We start from the raw sequence: 16,485 nt of genomic DNA, 5'->3' as shown, positions 1-16,485 counted from the left end.
TAAGTGTACATATAGTATTTACACTCCCATGGAAAGATCTAAATCACAACTAGAAAAAAGTCTGCTCAGAGGTCTAGTCAAAGATCTAGCCTAGTCTCAGAATCACTTCTTAAACTTTACAATTACAACGTGATTTTAAATTTTCTAAGATATTTTTCTGCTTAGGGAACTCAGCTACAGTATGCTTACCCACTGTCTTGTATTTGTATTTGTCTGTGTGGTGCTGACGGTGATGGCAGCCCTAGTTGTTTTCCCTGATTGTATCCCATTACCCTTTTTTGAAACAATAACTTTCTTTTCCCTATGGGAATTTCACTGTTAGTCATTCATGGCTTAATAAAATTATCCAATTTTTAATATATGGACTTGTGTTTCCCTTAAGTGAAATAATTATAATATCAAATAGAACAAAAGAGTAATCCTTAACTTTGCATTTTTATGGTTTGAGTTTTTCCTAAAATGTGTAGCCATAGTGGAAATCTTTTTTTTTCCCCTTGCAAGTGATATAGACAAAAATGAAAATTTCTAAAAGTTAGAAGTGACTTGAATTGTTACTATTTCATTTAGGAACAAAGGCGTCAACTGACCTACCCTAAAATTTTAGAATAGGGAAAAGAAAAGAAAATGTAAGTAACAAAGCATTGACTTTAGTACCATATCCTGGATGGCTCAGGAAAAGACAGGCAGGGTGAAAACATCTAGAGAAAACAGAAATAGAGGAAGGGAGCAGGGAGAAGCAAAGAGACAGAGGGAGGGAAAGTCCAATATGGCTGGTCCCTGAGTCCTAAAATTTCACCCTTCCCAGGGCTCAAGGTAACTGCCCCAGCCCTACCCTTAAAACCACTCCTGGGCTTGCTTCCCTCAACACACACTCTGGGTGTCCTCCTGCCCCCAAACCTCGACTATTACACCTCCAACCCACTCCACCTACCAATACCCCAAAGATACACCGTATGTCTTCTTTTTCTTCATTGTTGTCTTTTATTTTTCATCTGATTCCTTCCATTTGTCAAAGTTAAATAACTTCCATCACAGGCATAAATTTAACAGTCACAAAACCTAGATGTACATAAATCTTCATTTCCTCAAAACTGACTTAGCTCACAAGCCCCCATTTCCACAGATGGAAGAATACCTAACTTTGCCAATTTAAGGAAAACTCAGACATTTCTGGTTCTTCTCACTTTCTTTGGATAAATACAAAGTCAATAAGAAATTCACACTCTTACTTCCTTCTGTTCCTTCCATTGATCCTCTAAATGTGGGGTTAGGAACCCATAATTATAAGGGTGGAGCAGCACATACTACAGAGAAGAGGGAGTTCAGTCTAAAAGAGAAGACAGTGAAATAGTCCAGTAAGTGCCCAATCACAAGACCAATGAGAGTGTCAGGGGAGCAGAGTGAATATAAGAAAGATCAGAGGGAGAAGACAGAACAAAAACTCAGCCACAAGGGGCCAGAGACAGCTTCAGACAGGAAGCAATTTTTAAGTCAAGGGTGAGTAGGAGTTAGTCAGTTTAAGAAGATGGGTAAGGAAGTCACAGGGACCATTTGCTAAGGCATGGAATCAGGGAAACTGTGACATGCTTGGGAAATGCAAGCAGCTCCCTGTGCCTGGAGCACAGGGAAGGTTTGGAGGAGTGGGTAGAAGATGAGTCTAGAGAGGTGAACAGAGGTGTACATCAAGCCAAGGAACTGGGTGGGATCATATTCTCTAAGCCAGGAGTCGGCAAACTGCATGTGAAGTCCAGATTGGCCTGCTGCCTGGTTTTGTAAACAAAGTTTTACTGGACTCAGCTGTGCTCATTTCTTTACATAATATTCATGATGCTTTCACGCTATACCATCAGAGTCAAGGACTTCTGACAATGTATGGCCATCAAGGCCTAAAATATTTATTCTCCATCCCTTTACATAAAAGTTTTGCTGACCCTTCTGCAACCCACTTGAGAAATATATGCATCCTTTTTTTCTGCACACTTTTTTTATTCTTTTATTGAAGTATAGTTGTACAATATTACATAAGTTACAGTTGTACAATACAGTGATTTACAATTTTTAAAGGTTGTACTCCATTTATAGTTATTATAAAATATTGGTTATATTCCCATATTGTACAATATATCCTTGTAGCTTACTTTATACCTAATAGCTTGTACCTCTTACTCCCTTACACATTTATTGCCCCTCCCCCTGCCCCTCTCCCCATTGGTAACCACTAGTTTGTTCTCTCTATCTGTGAGTCTGCTTCTTTTTTGTTATATTCACTAATATGTTGTATTTTTTAAATTCCACATATAAGTGGTATCATACAGTATTTGTCTTTCTCTGACTGACTTATTTCACTTAGCATAATGCCCTCCAAGGCCATCCATGTTGATGCAAATGGCAAAGTTTCATTCTTTTTTATGGCTGAGTAGTATTCCATTGTATATAGCTATACCACATCTTCTTTATCCATTCATCTGTTGATGGACACTTAGGTTGCTTCCACATCTTGGCAATTGTAAATAATGCTGCTATGAGCATTGGGGTGCATGTAGCTTTTTGAATTAGTGCTTTTGCTTTTTTTTTTTGGATATATACCCAGGAGTGGAATTGCTGGGTCATGTGGTAGTTCTATTTTTAGTTTTTTGAGAAACCCCCATACTGTTTTCCACAGTGGCTGTACCAATTCACATTCCCACCAACAGTGTAGGAGGGTTCCCTTTTCTCCACATCCTCGCCAACATATGTTATCTGTATTCTTTGATGACAGCCATTCTGACAGGTGTGAGGTGATATCTCATTGGTTTTGATTTGCATTTTCCTGATGATTAGCAATGTTGAGCATCTTTTCACGTGCCTGTTAGCCATCTGCATTTCCTCTTTGGAAAAATGTCTATTTGGTTCTTCTGCCATTTTTTAATCAGGTTGTTTGTTTTTTGATGTTGAGTTGTATGAGCTGCTTATATGTGTTAGATATTAATCCCTTATCTGTCATATCATATGCAAATACTTTCTCCCATTCAGTACATTGCCTTTTTATTTTGTTGATGGTTTCCTTTCCTGTATGCACCCTCTTGAAAAGAAAAAGTTCTCAAAGACCTGAAGTGCCACTTATATATCTTTAGTGTATTGATATTTATATTTGTGCAAACCTAAAACTAGCTGTAAGCATCTTATGCTTATTGCTCTTACATAACTATACAAATTTGCATATTAAATTTAAACAAAAATGACATTCAAATGAATGGCATTAATTCAATGTGACAGATGACATCATTTGTATGGAAACAAATTAACTGGGACTGGCTACTGAATACAGTTTCTTTTGAATTTAGCAACTTAAACCACTTGGGCCACATGATGGTTTTCCTTACTTGAACTAGGGTAAAACCTATGTTAATATAACAAAAGATAGTGACTTCATTGAACTTCATGTGTCCCAATTGCCTCATTTTGAGCTACAAAGTCTCTCTGCCTTCTTTTCTGTGTCGGCTGTTGATAATTATAGTAATGCCCATTTGTACAATAAAAACACAAACACACATGCAGGCACTGAAATCAATTGTCAGTTCTCAGTTTTAAGGCAGCCATTCAGGTGATCCACAATTGCTTGTATTTTTTCAATGTCATCTAGATAAAATCAAAGAAATTTGAAAAATAACACAGAGAGCTACAGATTCTGGATACATGCAAAGCTGATGAAGAAATCTAACAGATATTTATTGTGGCAAAAATATAGCTAAAAGGAGCTAGTCCAAACTAGGTGAACTCAAGAGGTGGCAATGGGTTAGAGAGAAGAGGGCAAATATGAGAATTTTCGGTACACTATCTGGACAAGACTCTAACATCGAATGGTTGTGAGGAGGAAGAAATGTGAGGGAGAATTCAGAAATAACTCCCAGGTTCCTGGCCTGGGCATGGACATTCATCAAGGTGAGAAAACACAGAAGAGGCGGAAGTTTGTGAAGGAAAGACAGTAAGTTCACTTGGGCATGTTGAAATTAAGGCAACTGGGAGACTAAGTCTTTATCCTGAATGGAGTTAGGTATATCAGACTGCACAGTCATGAGCAAGGACTGGCTCAGACAAAAAGATCTGGGAGCTAGAAATAAGTGGTTATTGAAGTATTTATACAGTTGAGCCAGTCCACATCTAGAGAAGTAAAAAGTGAGAGCACAGAAAAGCACTAAAAATGCTCAATAAAGAACTAGCCATTAGAGACAGTTGTATAAAAAACCACATGTATGCATCCACAAATATTATCAATTCAGGACGATCTGTGCTGATGGAGGGAAACTATAATATGCATAATATGAAATACCAATACGAAAATTACTCTGCCTTTGGGTGGGTACACAGAAGACAGAGGTGTTTGCAGAAGGTTTACTTTTGTTTGCTAAAACTTGGTTTGCTCTTCCAGAAGGCACATTAAATTGAGTAAAAAGGCAAAATGGTATGGAATGTGGCCATCACTGCTAGTTACCCACCCAGTATCCATTTCCCCTTCTTTCCTAACAGATCCTTCATTTTTCTCAGGCTGTCAGTGTGCCCACTGAGAACTGCATTTCCCAGCCTCCTTTCACCTATGAATGGTCATGTGACACAGTTCAGGTGGGTGAAATATAAGTAAAAGTCACCAGATGGAACTTCGGGTAAGGCTTTTAAAAGGCAAATAGACTCGGCTGCCTGGATGCTTTGTCCTTACCCTTCATCCTGCAGGGAAACATCATTTGAGGCGGAACAACCGTGTTGTGACCTTGAGGCCCCAAGAACATGGTAAGGATTACTGGATGGAAATATAGGATGGTCCTGTGGACTTCATGAGGCCCCAGTATCCGCTCTAGACTTCCTAGTTCCAAATGTAAGCAAGAATAATAAAACCTCTCATTTTTTGACACTGTTTTCTGTTTCCTGAGGTATAGTGCAATTTCTACCCACCCAGAAGCCCTGTTTGAAAATGGTCTTAGGTAAAAATCTCTCCTTAAATAGCCTGTAAAGTTAACATAATGTCCAGGAAAAAATGAAGAGTTGATTCTCACCTAGATATAACAGGAAGCCTGTCAACCCTATCACTTGATTAGACAAAGTAAGGGGGAAAATGGGGGTGGGCAGCCAGGAGGTGAGCTGGCCATGTTAAACAGATTCCCTCTGAGGCCGTGTCTACCAAATCTCCAAATTCTAACATCCTCCACCATGTTTTCATTATTGGTTTGCATTTTCCCCCCATCCTTAGCATAGTGGAAGAAAAAAAAAATGAACATAAATATGAATACTCTTACTTACTAACATTCAGTGGCTTCTCACTGTCCACTCAATTAAGAATATGTAGGATACTCTATTGAACTATTAATCTGTGATTTGTATGACCAGTGTTTTCCTCCCCTATTCTAAGCAAGTAGAAAGGTTAACTGCCGCCTTACTTCAGCAGAGCTTTGTGGTAGAAGCTTGAAGGCAAACTCCCTAATACTCCTGCTGGCTGATTGGCCTTGAGGAGCTTGAGTTCCATGGGAGACAGAGGCAGAAAGAAGCAGGTGCAGCGAAGGAGAGAACAGAGATAGCCCTATACCAGAAAGGCATGGTGGTGTCCGCAAACAGCAGGGACCCCCGTCGTACCCCCAGCAGTACCTGGGGGAGAGGAGAGAGCCTCTGAAGGGCTTGACTGTGTGGTGGAATGAAGGGGGCAGTACCCTGGACAATGGGGTTCCCATGTAAAGAAAGATTCCAGCAGCCTCAAAAGAGCACAGAAAGAGAAAACTGCCATTTAAGGGTCTTTGACAGCTTTGACAAGGGGACTACCATGATCAGCCAAAAGTTAGGGGCAGTTCCTCTGTGTTTCAAGGAACCACAAAAGTTTCTGAGATACTGAGGGAGGGAAAGAGAATGCCCAGTAGACAGACAGAATTTACTTCAGCAAGGTGGGATAAAGCCTCAGAGGAGTATCTTGCACACTCCATTTGTGATTCAGGAGTTATCCCCACTGCCAGTACCAATTCCTTCTACTGGAGCCTCTCAGCCTCAGCAGCACAGTCTCCTCGGCCTGGCGCCCCAGACATTGGCTTTTCTTCTCCTGTGTGAATCCTATGCTCACAAGGCTTTTCTGCCTCAGTTTTGCTCAGCATTTCTGCAAAATGCATTCACTCACAGTAAATGAGTGTCCATTTTTTCAACCCTCAGACACTTTCCTTTCACAAAACTCTCCTTGATCCTGAAATTGTAAGTCATAATTTGCTCCTTTTCATCTCCAAATTACTGATTACTTCTCTTCTTGGGATATTTACCCACACTACCTTGTGCTATCTGCTCCGTCACTACATACACCTTTTAAAAAATGTATTGAACACCTACTGTGCACTCTTGAGGACAGTGACTGTTTCCCAGGTACCCAGCATAGGACCATATATGTACTCACTTACCAGCAAATACTTTGCGAGGGCCTGCTATGTCCCGGCCCTGAAACACTACAATAAACAGAACACAGAGTCTGTCCCTGAGATTCTCCAAGTCTGAGTATCATGCATGGTCAAGGCTCACAGGAGTGAACATAATAAATTCCCAATGAGTAACTGTTGATATTAATTCTTAGGATTTTAAAGCTGTATTCAGCTACTTAGAGGAAGTTTTAGCAAAATGGGTAAGATAATTCCTGATACTTCAGAATATGCCTTCAATATGTGGGCAGTGGTGGGGTGGGGGAGGGGTGGAGTAACCACTGCACTTACTAGAAATATAAAATAGCAAGAAAAACTTAAAAGTGTGCCTTAATCATTTCCATTTTGAAACTAGATAATTTTTATTTTCAAGATGACTGTGCAAATAAAAATATTACTCCTTATTTGAAATCCATGAAAAATGCTGAGATGAAGGAAGTCTTGTCCAAAAGCTACTTTCTCTTCTCAGGACTTGTTTCCATAGCCTTTCATTCTTTTCTGCTGTCACTGCTGCTTTGGAATTTGCTGTTATGCGTAATAAGACTCCATCACAAATGTTTGTGGGTAGGTCAGGAAATGTTCCCTGGGGATCTTGGCACAGTGCATTGGAGACTCAATCCCTGATCTCCCTTCCCACGCTCCTCATCCTGTGCTCAAGCTCTCTGTCTCCTTCTCAATTCTCCATTCTCCGGACTCTAGTAGCTGTTGGGAGCAAACTTGCTGTTTTCAATCTCCCAAGTATGTCACAAATTCTGTATCTTCGTCAGCTAGTGAAGGAAAGAACACTGGCCTGGAATCAAGAAGCCCAAGCTGATTTGGTCATTTTTCTCAATCAATAAATATTTTTAAGCATTTTCTATAAGTCAGGTATTGGACTAAGCCTTAGCAAAACAGTGACGAACAAGACAGTAAAGTCCCTGCCTTCAAGAAGCTGACATTCCAACAGAGAAAAACAGTAAACAAGAAGATTATAGATAATGATAAATGCCAAAAAAGAAAGAGATGGAGTAATGTGATAGATAGTACCTGTAGGGGGTAATAGGAATATGGCTGTCAGAGAAGGCTTTTCTAATATTTAAGCAGAGAATTGATGTATGAGAAGATACTACAGATTCTAAGGAAGAGCGTTTCAGGCATCTCATCCTAAGATGAGAAAGAGTTCAATATGTCTAAGGCACAGAAGGCCAGTGTGGCAAGAGACAGCCAGCAGGATGGAGAGGGACCCTATGTGAGTTCAGTAGAAAAGGATTAGCTCATGGAGGGCCTAGTAGCCACATGAGGAGTCTAGATTTTAACCTAAGAGTATAGGAAGTATTCGATGTGCTTTAAGCAGAGGAGTGACAGATACCATGTTTTAAAGATCATTATGTCTAATGGGTGGAGGGTGGAGTTAAGAATACCAATTAGGAGACTGCTGCCTAAATTCAGGAAAGAGAAGGGGAAGGATTCAATGCTTTTGAGTTGGAACTTGCAGGACTTAAAGATGGATCCCATGTGTAAGGTGAGGGAGAGTCACTAAGATGGAGTCTAGATTTTTGGCTTGAAGACTTTAGTAGATGATGATGTCATTTACTGAGATGGGAAAACACTCCAAGCCTATCTTGCCTGATCCTGGGCAATTTGGTCTCTTCAGCTATGACATGAATATATTGAAAGAGGTAGAGTAGATGGCCTCAGACACTTCTTCAGCACTAAAATGGCATAGCACTATTGGATAATTAGGACATGATACGTTTTTCTTGCTTTCCATTAAGAGAATAACACAAGCTTTGGAACAACAGAGGCTGGGAGCTCCAAAAAGCTCCCACAAAGCTCCATAAAGCCGTGTGACTTTGGCAAAGAGACACTCTGTGCCTCTTCTCCTCACCTGCAAAATGGCATCATAAAACTGCCTTGCTCACTGGACTGCTAGGAGGGATAACTAATTCGATTATGTAAGACCCCTAGAATATAATAGTGCTCAGTTAATTATACATTCTCCTTTCCTGACAGACTCAACACTTGCTCCTTCTCTCCTTTCATCCACTTCACTTTGTAAATGTCTTGATTCACTGATTTCTCTTTTTTCTGATTATAAACTAATTCCAATATTGGGGATGCCCAGAACAGAACTTCATCTGTGTCTCTCCCTGTGACAGTCACTCAGCCTTGTTCCTCTCTGCCTTCTCACCTGGAAGTTGAGCATTGAAGAGGGAGGGCATTGCAGCCAGCTCCAAGCCTGTGGACTCCAAGTTATCAATACTAGGATTTCAACATTCCAGCTTAACTTTGGCTTATTCATCTCTCCCTACCTTCTAACTCCAACCTGCTCCTGATGAACAGGACTCCAAGAACTGGGTGGGTCTGAGAAGAAAATGTGATGGAAGGCTTCAGGCTGCTTCCATACCCTGAAACCCCAGCAATATGTCTTTTTGCTGCTGATGACCATATTACTTAACCCTTGGGGAATGAGATGGGCACGCTGCAAGAAGGTATATGATGGTCTTATCTGCTGCCCACACCGTGTTTTTAGGTACCCAAAACTACAATTTTAACCACCATAAAAATTCACTGATAAAAGATCACCTTCATTTTTTAATTTATGCCTCTATTTTTCATTATCGCATTCACCCACTTTTCCTTTCGGGAAGAAACCTATAAAATCGAATTCCCCAAGTGTCAGGCAAAAAGACGTTTTTCAAAGGTTTCTTACCGACCAGACAGTAACCCAAGTCATGTCTGTAGTTTCTGCTATGGCGGCTAGAGGGCAGTGCAACTCTCTCTCTACCGTCCCGCAGTCTAACACATATCCTCCCATCCCCCTTCCAGCTAAGGGCAGGGGTAAGAGACACAATGGGGGGAAACATGCTCACATACCGCAGGAACAGAGGGGGAAGTGACTTGAAAAGAAACAAGCAACACGAAGTTCACAGATCGCGTATCTTGGTCTTGCTTCCTCCTCGCTCACACAGCATTAGCTGCTTTCAAACGCATCTAACACACCCTTCACCTTTCCTCAGCCTGTTTCTACATCCTCTCCTACACCCAATTCTTCAGATTCTTCAAATGTGAGCTCATCTCAGCCCTCACCCTTGTACGCTCTCATGCAGACTCACTAAGCACCTCCCTGAATACGCTGAGAGGGCTGCAACTCGTTCTTCCTTTCCAGCTCAGTGCTGGCCCCGAGGCCCTGTGACCCTGACTGGGAGAGGTGACTACTCTTATGAGGTCTTGGTGTGTGACAGTGGGCAGACCATGTGGCAGAGCCTAATTCCAGAGAGACTGGCTGCTGCAGGGCCGCCCAGCCCCACAGGCAGGGAGGGCGTAACAGGTGAGTAACCAAGTGACTGCTGGCAGATGGTGAGGCAGCTTGAATGCGTGAACGCATGAGTGCCCTAGGTGCCACCACAGGTCACAGAAGAAACAGGAGCAGCTGGGTTTTGTGGGCAAGGCCAGGCACAGAACTAGAGCAAGGGTAAGGGAAGCCACAACAGCATCATCTTACCTTCCCAGAGAGCTTTCTGCTTTCCAAAACTCAGGCACAAAGACCCTGGTGTATCTGTTACTTCATGTAAGCAGGGCATGTATTACAATCCCCTCTTTAGAGGCGAGGAAACACCTCATGTGAAGGTTAAGCTGCTTGTTCCAGACAGACATTCATAACAGAGCTCAGCTAGAATCCACTGCTAGGGTGAGCACTTTACCCAAAACATCATTGACCTGCATAAAATCACATATCAGGAGCAAACTTATCATGTGGGAGAGAATCCCTGACAGGGGTTAGCAAGGTGAAGGTCAGGCTTCTCACCATTTCAAATACATTAGACCCCTACCCAGGTCCTTCAGCATGCCCAGGTGCTCCACAGGAGGAGCAAGAGAAGGCACCACAGTCAAGGCCCAGAAGAAAGAAAATGTGATTAAAAGAGAGGGCTTCCCCACCCTCCCCACACAGGACCTACTGGGCACCAACCTCTCAGGAGACGTCTGAAAGCTTGGGACGGCCTCATTCCCTTCCCCTCCCTCCTCCTAGAAGAGAGAGCTCCTATTGCCAGAATAGTCTAACTACAAGAGCTCATAGTGAGGATACTGCAGCCCATCCACTAGAGATTTTTGCCTGCAGGAAGCTTTTTTATTGGCAACTCAAAGACATAATATTTTAATAGGGCTTCCGCACCTCCCCCGCCCTATAATTTTAAGGAAGAGAAAGAAAAGATCAAAAATGAAAGCTATCGTAGTGGTAATCTATAGGTTGGAATGAGACATCAGTGTTTTACTTTTGCTTTTAAATTGATTCTCCTTTTGTAAAGCATTTTTTTAAAAAAATTAGTGGTAGGGAAGGTGAGGCACTGCATATTCTATATTTTTATATCCACTCTAGTAGATTTTGATACAGTGTTTTGACTCCTGTTTGAATTTCTCTGTGATCTAGATCAAGCGACCTTGTTTCAGGTTCCACATTAGTAAAAATTAAATTGTAGCTTCCATCTACATCCACGTGTTATTTGGTTGATGAAGTAACTACAGTAAGACCATATTTACAAAATGGCTAAAACTAAACTATGGTTGTGTAAGATGTCAATACTTAGGTATCTTTGGGACACTTCCTGAAGCTACCTGTGAGAGTTTGTTCATTTTTCTTTAATTAGGGATTTATTGTATTTTATTTTAAAATAAATCAATAAATAACCTGAATGCAGAGAGCCAAAGTACATGCTAAAGGTGATGTGAGTCACAAAGCTTGTTCCCAGGTAGAGATCACATTTCTTCTTTTCCCTGAAGAAATGTTTCATCTGAGAATACATTCAAGTAATTGACAACTTGCTGACCTCTTGGATATACCATATTCTTATGAATGTCCCTTGAAGACTTATGCTTCAAGATGGCACACCCAGCACATATACTTACTTCTACTCCTTCACAACATCACAGGACATTTATGGTAAAGAAATACAGCAGGAATAGTCATGATACGATCATGACCAGGAGGAAGAATATCAGTGAGAAATTTATTTTGATAAATTTCTTGGTAATAAGAAAGATTTTGGGATCATATTACTGGATAAACCAGAGTGAAGGAAGTTAAAACACAGAACACATTTGGAAGAAGACTGCAGCAGAGGTAAAAGCCATTCTTTATGGCAGAGTCCTAGGAGAACATAAATATACAGATGACGAGAAACAAGAGTAGGAATAGCATGCAAAGCAGTCATCAGTGTAGTTAATTAAAGTACTCTTATGAAATATCTGGTCCAGGTGGCCTCTCCCACCTCACTCCCAGCCCCTTGCACCAAAGCAATTAGAGACTGTGGATTCTGAGCAGCAGAGCTGCTGCCTTTGTACTCACACCCACATACCCTAAAGGAAAATCATCCTGTCAGCATGTCCCACCCACAGAGTTCATAGATAGGCCCTGATGGTCAGTGGAGATCCTTTTAGGAGAATGAGACCCACGCAGCAGCAGGGAAACATGTAACAGTAATCTGTAGGATGGACCACTAATACACAAAGAAATCCACAGCCAAGATGGAAGATTTGAGAAGGGCCCCAAGGGAGCTTTTTGCTTTGATGAAACTATTCTCTATCCTGATTATGGTGGTAGTAACCTAAGTGTATGCACTTATCAAAATTCAGCACACTGAACATCTCTAAAGGGTGAATTTTACTGTATATAAATTATGCCCCAATAAATCTGAACTTAACAAAGGAGCACAAACCACAAAAGGAAAGAAGCCTAAAGTTGTTGACATCTGACCTGGTCTGTAGCGATCCTGGAGAGTTTGTCCCCTTACGTGACAGCACAGAGGAATGGCAATGGAAAAGCTGGCTCCATCTTAGCAAAGGCAGGAAGAGGGCCTGATTGCTGTAGAAGCAAAAGAGAGATAAAGTCCTACATACACTGAGTACACACTGAGCACCAAACATACTGAGATCCCTTATTTTATTCAATTCACAACACAGTGGATACAACTACCTAGGGAAATGTCCCTTATCCCCCTGGATAGGACTGTTTGGGGGTGTCTTACATCAGCTGGGGACACCCAGATAGGTGCTCAATAAATGTGAACTAAGGGTCATGGAAACAAAAATAAAAGAGGCTTCTTATGAAAAAGGAACCACCAGAAAACAAGAAAGTGTTACTGGAAATTTAAAATATTGTCGCTAAAACTTTTTACATGTAATAGAAGGGCTGAAAAATAAAATCAAGGAAGTCTACTAAAATGTTGATCAAAAAAGAAAGAGATCAAAGATATTAAAATTTGAAATCATAGGGGATTGATATAAGAACTACACCCTGCTAACCAAACTGCCAGAAAGAGAAAACTGAAAAAATGCACAGGAGAAAATAATTAAAGAAACAGTGGTTGATGAATAAACAAAATGTGATTTATACATGCAATGAAATATTATCCAGCCATAAAAAGGACTGAAGTATTGATATATGCTAATACATGGATAAATCTTAAAAGCATTATGCTAAGTGAAAGAAACGAGGCACAAAAAGCCATGTGATTCCTTTTATATGAAATGCCCAGAATAGATGAAACCATAGAGACAGAAAGTAGATTAGTGGTTGCTAGGGGCTAGGGGAAGAGAGGAATGGGGAGTGACTGATAATGATTATGGGGTTTCTTTTGGGGATGATGTAAATGTTCTGAAACTAGACAGTGGTTATGGTTGCACAACTTTGTGAATATACAAAAAACCATTTAATGGTATGCTTCAAAAGGGTGAATTTTATAGCATGTAAATTATACGTTAATTCTCAAAAAAGAAATAGTAGAAAAAAATTCTCAGAACTAAAAAAAAAAAAAAAAAAAAAAACCAACAAAAAACATAAGACAAGATTGAGTATTAAGCAGAGTAAATATGTAGATGCTTATTTCCAAATCCATCCCTGTGGAATTGAACACCAAAGAAAAAGAAAAAAGGAGCTAAACAAAAATCAAGAAAAAGTTATTTACAGGAAAATTGAAATAAAATTGCATCAAACTTCTCATCTGCAACACCTCTAGAAGACAATTAAACCATGCCTTTTCATAGTTCTGTAGGAATATATTATTGACCAAGTTAGAATAGGAAGTCAGACATTGATGATACTAATATCTGCTAAGAAAGTACTTTCTATTTAACAAATAGTATGATGAAGTTGATATCTTAGTAATATAATGAAAACATTTGTGTCTTCACCCTCCACAAAAAAAGTAAGGCAATTAGCAACTTAGGATGAAAAAAAAATAGTTGTTCAAAAAAACCAGTGTTGGGCTTCCCTGGTGGCGCAGTGGTTGAGAGTCTGCCTGCCAATGCAGGGGACACAGGTTCGAGCCCTGGTCTGGGAGGATCCCACATGCCGCGGAGTGACTGGGCCCATGAGCCACAATTACTGAGCCTGCGCGTCTGGAGCTTGTGCTCCGCAACAAGAGAGGCCACGATAGTGAGAGGCCCGTGCACCGCGATGAAGAGTGGCCCCCGCTTGCCGCAACTGGAGAGAGCCCTCGCACAGAAACGAAGACCCAACACAGCCATAAATAAATTAATTAATTAAAAAAGAAAAGGTCATTTAAAAAACAAAAACAAAAAAACCAGTGTTTGAATATGAACAACAAAAGTGTGGCATGATTTTGAAGAATCTGAGTGTGAAGAAAGAGAACCAATGTCTAGAACATGCTCCCTTGAATAGTTTAGTGACATAGGATTGCATTCCTTTTTCTAGGTGTTAAACCACTTCACTTGATGCTGCACTTAATATCTATATAGTAAATATATGAAAAGTGATGTTTACTCATATAGTATAAATATAACTGATAAAGGAAATGTAATAAATATGGGGAGGGAGTAAAAGTTGACGATAAATTCCTCATCTTTCAGAGTGGGGAGGCAATAGATACTGTTTAAATGATATATTTGGAATAGAAGAATAGGCAAATTAAATTATAGTCATAACCATCAAGGACTAAAAACAGAAGCAATTAAAAGTGATTTCCGGGGCTTCCCTGGTGGCGCAGTGGTTGAGAATCTGCCTGCCAATGCAGGGGACATGGGTTTGAGCCCTAGTCTGGGAAGATCCCACATGCCACGGAGCAACTGGGCCCGTGAGCCACAATTACTGAGCCTGCGCGTCTGGAGCCTGTGCTCCGCAACAAGAGAGGCCGCGATGGTGAGAGGCCCGCGCACCGCGATGAGGAGTGGCCCCCACTTGCCACAACTAGGGAAAGCCCTCGCACAGAAACGAAGACCCAACACAGCCATAAATAAATAAATAAATAAATAAATAAATAAATAAATACTTAAAAGTGATTTCCTCTGTGGAGGATACTGGGAGCTGGGATAATAGATGTTCATTTGTTATTTAATGGCTTTACATATTGTTTGACATTTTGTTTTACTACATGCAAGTGTGACTCTTATGAATCAAAAAAATAGCACAAGAACAATTCCCAGGCCTGCAAACTTAACTGACTATAATTGTATGGAATACTTCCAGCAGCAGTATACAGAAAACTTGACTAACAGTGGCTTAAATCATGACATTTATTTGTATTAAAAGAGATTCAGGGTTTCCCTGGTGGCACAGTGGTTAAGAATCTGCCTGCCAATACAGGGGACACGGGTTCCAGCCCTGGTCTGGGAAGATCCCACATGCCACGGAGCAACTAAGCCCGTGCACCACAGCTACTAAGCCTGCACTCTAGAGCCCACACGCCACAACTACTGAGCCCAAGCATCACAACTACTGAAGCCCGCGTGCCTAGAGCCCATGCTCTGCCACCACTCGCTGCAACTAGAGAAAGCCCACGTGCGGCAACAAAGACCCAAAGCAGCCAATAATAAATAAATAAAACAAATAAATTTATTTAGAAAAAAGAAGAGAGATTCAGGGGCAGGCAGAGTGGTTTGGCCAGGGAGAAACAAGGCTCTTTCCATCTTTTTGTTCGGCCACACAAAGCACTGGCTGTGGTCTCCCCTCATGATCCCAACATGGCCACTGAGCTCCAGGCACCAGTTTTCTCACTACCATATCCCAAATCAGGAAGGAAATTAACAGAGACGCAAAGGACTACCTATCACATGCTGATCTCCTTTTATTTCTTTTCCAGAAACCACTGTCCTTTCTCCCTCCAACCCATTCAACCCCTACTTCTCTTACATTTCATTGGCCAGAATTACATCACCTTTTCGTCCCTAAACCACTCATAGGCAAAGGTGTAGTTCATCGTAACTGGCTTAGGCAAATCATATCTCATCATCGGGGGCTGAGCACATTGCTCCTTGAACAAAACCAGTGTTCTTTAACAAGGAAGAAGACACAACTGACTGTTGGATAGGCGATAACAGGGTCAACCAGGCTGACGGACCAACTAACTAACCAGTCACTGTCCCTCATGAGGAGAGGACTGCTGACCTATCTGGCAGAATCACAAAGCATGGATTCTCTCATGACAAAAGTCTGTACAGTCCTGAGTCCTTAATCCTCTGTTGATTTAATGTGTATTAATCTTTTGAGATAAAAACCCATTAGTCATGTGTTGGCATCAGCAAATTAACACTGGCTTTTGGGGAGAAACTCTTGAGAGAAAAAAAAAAAAAATCACATCACTGCATTTTTCAAAGGTTCAACATCAAAAATTTATCACGTGTAAAAACCCAATCTGTTTGATACTCTTAAAATGATTAATTTTACAAATAGCTACTAGAAACAAGGCACATCTGACAACCTGAAGAATTAGAAGAGGAGGCAAACGTTTTCCTTTCCGAATTAAAAAAAATTATTCCCATCATTTCCAGTGTTCCTCCCTTGTAACATTTTAGTGTTTCTTGCACATTTCTTAAGTCAAAGACTTTCCTGAGGATTCCATGTATCAGACGGTTATTGGCTTGTTTTTCAGCAGCTCTATCATAGCTGATTTACTAATATATCCTGGAGACTTTCTGTGACATGTATACAGTAAAAGCCCATAGTGCCTCGTAATTCCCACCTATTTTAAGTTAAAGACTTAATGCGTAGATGGGATCTGACATATGAGTGTTGCTCACCAGTGCACTGTCAGAGCAGGTCTGAATAATTAGCACCAGCAGCTCTTTTTTCCAGGTA

General features: G+C 40.9%; 1 protein-coding gene across 10 annotated transcripts in view; it reads right to left on the bottom strand.

Moving 5' to 3' along the window:
- Positions 1 to 16,485, bottom strand: part of MEGF10 (multiple EGF like domains 10) — a 364,824-nt gene that overhangs the window by 211,305 nt on the left and 137,034 nt on the right. For 6 of the 10 annotated variants that reach the window (XM_059916984.1, XM_059916982.1, XM_059916993.1 and 3 more), the window contains one exon: positions 12,148 to 12,255. The exons of the other annotated variants lie outside the window; for them this stretch is intronic. The gene's annotated coding sequence lies outside the window, so the exon portion shown is untranslated. The remainder of the gene's footprint in view (positions 1 to 12,147; positions 12,256 to 16,485) is intronic. 10 annotated transcript variants of the gene reach the window in all.

This window comes from Balaenoptera ricei, chromosome 3, assembly GCF_028023285.1.
Source record: "Balaenoptera ricei isolate mBalRic1 chromosome 3, mBalRic1.hap2, whole genome shotgun sequence".
NCBI classification, from domain to species: domain Eukaryota; kingdom Metazoa; phylum Chordata; class Mammalia; order Artiodactyla; family Balaenopteridae; genus Balaenoptera; species Balaenoptera ricei.
The sequence above is the reverse complement of the archived record's forward strand: the minus strand, read 5'-3'. Positions and strand labels throughout refer to the sequence as shown.